Below are 7,880 nucleotides of genomic sequence, written 5' to 3'. Positions count from 1 at the left end.
TCTGCCTGCCTCTGCCTCCCGAGTGCTGGGACTACAAACCTGTGCCGTGTTGCTCAGCAAGGGAGCAGTCTTGAGGTAGCAAACATCTGGGTGTGGAGTGAGGTGGAGATGGATCTAAGATGGACATTTTCTGTATACCGTCAACATTCACACAAAGGAAGCCTGCCATCCTCTGAGCCTCACCTGGGGAGACTTTGTCATTTCCATGATCTGATGCATTAGGGTCCTTGACATGGCTTTGTCCATGTCAAACAATATACATTCACTCAGGCCCTAGCCTTAAAGGATTTGGGGAGGCAGGACCAGAAGGAAGTTTCAGAGACAACAACCAAAAAGGGGACTTGTGTTTAAAGAGCAGTTGTTGAGGGCCGCTGCTGTCTGATGTGATACTCAGAAGGCCTGGGGCCCAGGTAGTAACCCCATTGTACTGTTAGGAACTGTGACTCAGAAGTGGGGTACTATCGCCATGTTGGGAATAGCTACAAGAGGCAGAAATGAAAGATGTTGAGGCTCAGGTTGCTGGGCCACATTTGAGCCCCCACTGTCTCTTGGGCTCTCCTTGCAGGTGTGGAGGGCCCAGCCAGGTAAGTCTCAATCTAACTTTATCATCCTGAGATCTTAGAGGACTTGGTAAGAGCCTGCCCTGCTGCTTCTGGTTAAGCCACACAAGTTTCAGCCTTTGCTAGAGGAACTACTTCTGTATACATCTGCTGGGTCAGACCCCATTTCAGGCCATTAGCTCACAGCCACCCAGTTCTGTTAGCCCTCTCCTCCTTGTAGAACGAATTAATTAATTATATATTAGTATAGGAAATTATTACAGTGGCAGTTATTCATAAACCAGCCATTTTCCAAATAAAAAGCACAGAAGCCTGTTGGATTTATAATAATTTTGCGGGACATTTTATCTGATAGTGATCCCCGAGATTGTGAACTGTAAAAACCTGTTTTTTGTTTGGTGTGGTTGAGCCCTAACACACCTTTAATCCAAAAACTGTGGCTCAGCCAGCCCTAGCACACATCTTTAATCCAAGAGCTATCTGTATAAAGGATGTAATACAGTCAACCCTAGGTCAAGACAAGGCACAAGACGCCAGCTGACAGGGATGAAGTAGGAGAAAGGAAGGACTTTGGGAGTATTTAAGACAACGCGGATAAGAAAGCTTTTTGGCTTTTTCTTCCTAGGCTATTGGCTGAGATAGCAGGCCTTTGGCTTTGAGCTTTGAGCTTTTGGCTTTTTCCTCTGGGACAGGAGTATGAAGGTCAGCTGAGCGCTTTCTCTGCCGCTCTGAGCTAGCAGCTTCTCACCCCAGCATCTGGCTCCTGAATCTTCATTGGTATAATTGAATGATTTAGGATTTTCTTTCATTGTAACAACATAGTAAGTGTTAAAAAGTATGAGTTCACCCAGAAGCAAAAAGAGTTAAATGGTATATACTCACTTATATCGAGACACTAGTCCAAGGGGTACGTCCCATGAAAAACTTTACTTACCAGGAAAGTGGGTCAGAGGGGAGGACATCCTATTGAGACTTTAGGTGAGAGAAGCATGGAAGAATGGGGAAATAGGAGGATCCAGAGGGTCCTGGAAACCTACAAGAGGAACTTTATGACAGGCGGATCTGGGTCCTGGGGTCCTCCTCAAACTATGGCACCAGCCAAGGAAAATACAGGCAGTAAACTTTGAACCCCTACCCAGACTAGCCAATGGACAGGACATTCTCCACCGTTGAGTGGAGAATGAGATCTGACTTTCACACGAACTCTGGTGCCCAATATCTAACCACGTCCCCTGGATGGGGAGGCCTGGTGGCACTCAGAGGAAGGATAGCAAGTTACCAAGAAGAGACTCGATACCCTAAGAGCTATATAGGGGGAGGAGGTTCCCCTCAGTCACAGACAGGGGAGGGGAGTAGGGGGGAAGCGGGAGGGAGGGAGGAATAGGAGGATACAAGGGATGGGCTAACAATTGAGATGTAATATGAATAAATTAATAAAATAAAAAAATATTTTTAAAAAAGCATTAAAGTGCCGGGTGTGGTGGCACACGCCTTTAATCCCAGCACTTGGGAGGCAGAGGCAGGTGGATCGCTGTGAGTTCCAGGCCAGCCTGGTCTACAAAAGCAAGTCTAGGCATATGTACTCAGCCCTACTGTCCCTGTCCCAAAGAAAGCAATAGGCGTTTCTGTACTTAAGATTTTTTTTTTTCAAGGGGTGTGGTGGCGTAGGCCTTTAATCCAAGCACTCGGGAGGCAGAGGCAGGTGGATCTCTGCGAGTTCAAGGCCAGCCTGGTCTACCAAGCGAATCCAGGACAGCCAAGGCTGTATGTGCTCATGGAGGCCAGAAGAGGATCTCAGATGCCCTTGCTTTATCCCAGTCCATTGTGTCCCCTTGCCATGGGGTCTCTCATGAGCCTTGAGCTAGGTTAGGTACCTGTCTTTGCCCCGCCTATCCTCCTCTCTGCAAGTGCTGGAATTCCAAGTGCCATGTCTATGGAGAGGTTAGGTTGGGATGGAGCCTGAGTCCCTAGAGTTTGTCATGGGCAATAGTGCTGTGTTTGCGTGACTGCAAAGCCCCTGTTCTCATGATGTGAACTTCCTCAATCGCAGGCACAACTCAGCCAGTGGTTTCAGAATGAAGCCTCAAGGCCACAGTCATTACTGAGAATTTCTGTCTGCTACACGGACCTGATACATGACAGAATCCCCTATGTGACTTGGCACCTGGCAGACGCCTGTCATCTCAGCATTTCTCTTTTCCACCAGTCTCCCTGGCTGCCCGGACTGCTTTGTAAACCAGGCTGGACTGGAACTCACAGCAATCCACCTGCCTCTGCCTCCCAAGTGCTGGGATTAAACACATGTGCCACCACTGCCCGGCTTGGACCTACCTTTCTGTGACAACTATTGTCTGAATGTTCTCCAAAAACTAACAAAGTTTCAGGCATCCAAGTTTCAAATCCACCCAAAACTACTCACACATGTTTACATGTTTTGTACCCAGAGTGCAGATTAAAAAAAAAAAAAAAAAAAAAAAAAAAAAAGCCAAGCGTGGTAGCACATGCCTTTAATCTCAGCACTTGGGGAAGCAGAGGCAGGCAGACCGCTGTGAGTTCAAGGCCAGCCTGGTCTACAAAGTGAGTCTAGGACAGCCAAGGCTACACAGAGAAACCCTGTCTCAAAAAACAAAACATAAAAAGCAACAGCCAGGACTGAACTGACAATCAGGGGGCCTGCATGGGTCTAACCTAGGCCCTTTGTATGTATGTTATGGTTGTGTTCTTGGTGTTTTTGTGGGACTCCTATCGGAGGGAGTGGGGGAGATGTTTCTGATATTTTTCCCCGCTATTGGAACCCTTGTCCTCCTACTGGGTTGCCTTGTCCAGCCTACTCTTCCTGTGACTCCATATGCTATGTTTGGTTGGTTTCCCTGGGAGACCTGCCCTTGTCTGAGGAGAAACAGGAGTGGATGGAGAGGGAGGAGGCAGGGGATGGAGAAGGTGAGGGTGGAGGGAGAGGAGACTGTGGTCAAAATGTAATATTTGAGAGAATAAATTAAAAAACAAAAAGCAACAGAAGGGTTTTGTCCTGAATGTGTCCTCTTCCCCTCCCCCACCAATTCTGATGTTGAAATCCTAAAATCCAACGTGATGGCATTAGGAGGCAGGGCATTTGGAGGTAACTAGGTCATGACAGCTTCAGCTTTGTCGAGAGGATATTCTGTGTATAAAGAGAGAAATGCAAGCTTGTGACCCCAGCTCTCTGAAGGCTGAGGAGTATGAGTTCAGACCAGCCTGGGTTACATGACACCATATCTAAAATTTTTAAAAATCAAATATTTGAGAACTACTCAGTTGAGTTTGCCACAAATAGTGCTGTAGCTCTTGCCTGCAAGGCAAAGGGTCAGAACTGTCAGACCAGGCTGGCCTTGAACTCACATAGAACCGCCTGCCTCTGCCTCCTAGAGTGCTGGAATTATACGTGTGTGCCTCCATGCTCAGCAAAAAATTTAAAATGTAAAGCTGAACGTGGTAGCACACACCTTTAATCCCAACAATGGGGAGGCAGAGGCAGGCGGACTGATGAGAGTTCGAGGCCAGCCTGGTCTATAAAGTGAGTCCAGGACAGTGAAAGCTACATAGAAAAACCATCCAAATAAATAAATAAATAAATGCTGCTGGTGGTGACCCATACCTTTAATCCCAGCCCTCGGGAGGCAGAGGCAGGCAGATTGCTGTGAGTTCGAGGCCAGCTTGGTCTACAAAGTGAGTCCAGGACAGTCAAGGCTACACAGAGAAACCCTGTCTCAAATAAATAAATAAATAAATAAAAAGAGGGCCGGGTGTGGTGGCGCACGCCTTTAATCCCAGCACTCGGGAGGCAGAGGCAGGTGGATCGCTGTGAGTTCGAGGCCAGCCTGGTCTACAAAGTGAGTCCAGGATGGCCAAGGCTACACAGAGAAACCCTGTCTCGAAAAACCAAAACAAACAAACAAACAAATAAATAAATAAAAAGAGGGGGGGGTGGGGTTGCTGCTGGAGAGAGATGGCTCAGTGGTTAAGAGCACTGATGACTGTTCCAAAGGTCCTGAGCTCATGATCATCTCTAATGAGATTTGGTGCCCTCTTCTGGCCTGCAGGTGTACATGCAAGCACAACATTATACATAATAATAAATAAATAAATCTTAAAGAAAAAGAAAAAGAAAAAACAATACAGCTCCCATTATTTAGCTTCCCTGAGAAGAGAAAGATGCACATAAACTTGGCTGTCCCTGAAGGATGGAAACGTTTACAGAGGAGCCTGGGAATGGGAGAAAGAAAAAGCCTGGAAACATTTCCTACCCACCCCAGGGCTAGTCCTAAAGTCTTTAATAATTCCCACTTGTGCCGATGAGATGGCTCAGCAGATAAAGGGTTTGCTGCCAAGACTGATAACTTGAGTTTGGTACCTGGGGACCGCGTGGGAGAAACCAAGTTGAGCAGTTTGTCCATTGTCCTCTGAGCCCACACATACACAGTAGTGTTGCCTCCATAAATAAATAAACGTCATGAGTGACTGCTCTAGACACTTTTTCTGTTTTTGTTTTTGTTTTTTTGAAACAGGGTCTCTGTGTTAGCCTTGGCTGTCCTGGACTCGCTTTGTAGACCAGGCTGGCCTCGAACTCACAGCGATCCACCTGCCTCTGCCTCCCGAGTGCGGGATTAAATGTGTGCACCACTACACCTGGCCTGCTCTAGACACTCTTAACTGGCAAGAGTGATGACAAGGGTCTTAGTTGCTTTTCTATTGCTGTGATAAGACACCATGAAGAAGGCAACTTATGGGAGCGTGGCAGCAGGCAGGCATGGTGCTGGAGCAGTGGCTGGTAGCTCACATCTTGATCCACAGACGTTAGGCTGAGAAAGCTTACTAGGAATGGGCAATGGGTTTTTTAAATCTCCAAGCCCTGCCCCAGTGACGCATCTCCTCAAACAAGGCCACACCTCCTAATCCTCAAAAACTTCTTCCTCCAACAGGGGACCAAACGTTCAACCATATGAGGCTACATGGGGGAGGGGAGCCATATAGAGTGGAATTATCCAAAGTTCCATATTAACCCTTAACCTACTTCAGTTGCTTTTGGTCACGGTTTTTATTACAGGATTAAAAAAATAAAAATAAAAACAAGCTAGAGCCGGGCGTGGTGGCGCACGCCTTTAATCCCAGCACTTGGGAGGCAGAGGCAGGCGGATCGCTGTGAGTTCGAGCCAGCCTGGTCTACAAAGTGAGTCCAGGACGGTCAAGGCTACACAGAGAAACCCTGTCTCGAAAAACCAAACCCCCCCCCCCAAAAAAAAACAAGCTAGAGGCAGGCATAGTGGCACATGCCTGTAATCCTAGCACTCGGGGAGACAGAAGCAGGTGAATTTCTGTGAGTTCGAGGCCAGCCTGGTCTACAAAGCTAGTCCAGGACAGCCAGGACAACACAGAGAAACCTTACCTCAATCCTCCCCCAAATGATCTAGAATGCATAGAGAAGTAGGAGAGTGAATGATATTGTGTTTCCTCAACAGTTTGAAAGGTGGGGCTGGAGAGATGGCTCAGAGGTTAAGGACACTGACTGCTCCTCCAGAGGTCCTGAATTCAATTCCCAGCAACCACATGGTGGCTCACAACCATCTATAATGTGATCTGACGCCCTCTTCTGGCCTGCAAGTGTACATGCAGGCAGAGCACTATATACAACATAATAAATAAACCTTTAAAAAATAGTTTGAAAGAATTCATCCACAGCCAAATAACTGGTCCCACATGCCAATAAAGTAGAGGTATCTTCTGCAGCACGCATCATGTGTGACTGTACGGCAGCCAGCCTCTGAAGAGCTCTGTCTCCTTTATGATACAGTTTACTCACACACTGAATGAACACGCCTGCCCCATGGAACCATGGGACACGGCAGACCTGACAGCATGTGATGGCTAAGGTTAGTTTGTAAAGGACACTGTGGTTTCTACTTGTCTGAGGTCACTTGCTCTGGTGATAGCCAGTTATTGTCATATCATGGGTCCACACGGCAAGGAAGCCCGGCGTGCATAAATCTGCCCTTACCTCTGAGTCCTCCCCCTTGGACCTTTAGGAGACTTTAGGCATCTGAGAGACCCCAGGTCAGAAGCCACCCAAGGAAGCCACACCATTTGACCCAGAAAGTGTGAGACAATAAGTGTTAATTGTTTGAAGCCATTAACTGGGGAGTCATATAACAAAGAGACCTAGTTCTAATGTGGGGGGAATGGCAGAACCCAGGTATCTTCATAGCCTAAGAGACAAAGTCGGCTTCTCCAGCTTTGAATTCGGACTCATCTACAAAACCTGCTTTGACAGGTGAGTCATTATAAACAAGCCATAAAAGCAGAGGATTGAAAGATTCCTGCGCAGCTGGGCAGTGGTGGTGCGCTCCTTTAATCCTAGAGGCAGGCAGACCTCAGAGTTCAGGGCCAACCTGGTCTGCAGAGCGAGTTTCAGGATAACCAGGGCTATACAGAGAAACCCTGTCTCAAAAAAGCAAAACAAGCTGGGCGGTGGTGGCGCACGCCTTTAATCCCAGCCCTCGGGAGGCAGAGGCAGGCGGATCTCTGTGAGTTCGAGGCCAGCCTGGTCTACAAAGTGAGTCCAGGACAGCCAAGGCTACACAGAGAAACCCTGTCTCAGTAAAACCAAAATGAAAAAACAAAACAAGATGTAAGTACCTGTGCTTGGTCAGGTGTGGAGTCGTATTCCTGAAAACCCAGTACTCAATACTCTGGAGGTAGAGGGATGCGGCCAGCTTGGGCTTTCTAATGAGACCCTGTCTCTAAACCAATACCAACCAAACCACAAATCAAGCCAGTGACGTGGCTCAGAAGGGAGAAATGCTTGCTACCAAATATGATGGCTGAGGTAGATTCCCCAGGGCATAGTGGAAAGGGAGAACAGACATCTGCAAAGTTGTCCTCTGACCTCTTTGTACACACACACACACACACACACACACACACACACACACACACAAAATTTAAAAAACGTGCTTGTGTTGTGATCCTGGGAATCTGGTGACTGTCATTTTTTTCTTTTCTTTTTTTTTCTTTTTTCTTTTTTTGGTTTTTTTGAGACAGGGTTTCCCTGTGTAGCCTTGGCTATCCTGGACTCACTTTGTAGACCAGGCTAGCCTGGAGCTCACAGCAATCTGTCTGCCTCTGTCTCCCTAGTGCTAGGATTAAAGGTGTGTTGCCACCACGCCTGGCTTGTCATCTTGTATCTAAGTTTAGGTACCTCAGCTAGTGCCATGGGCCCCTATCATCCCAAATGTTAGCCAGTGTGACTAGCCTGGTGAGGCAGTCCCAGCCTTTCAGCACATGAGG

This window comes from Acomys russatus, chromosome 29 (genome assembly GCF_903995435.1).
Source record: "Acomys russatus chromosome 29, mAcoRus1.1, whole genome shotgun sequence".
Lineage (NCBI taxonomy): Eukaryota > Metazoa > Chordata > Mammalia > Rodentia > Muridae > Acomys > Acomys russatus.
This window is presented reverse-complemented; position numbering follows the sequence as displayed.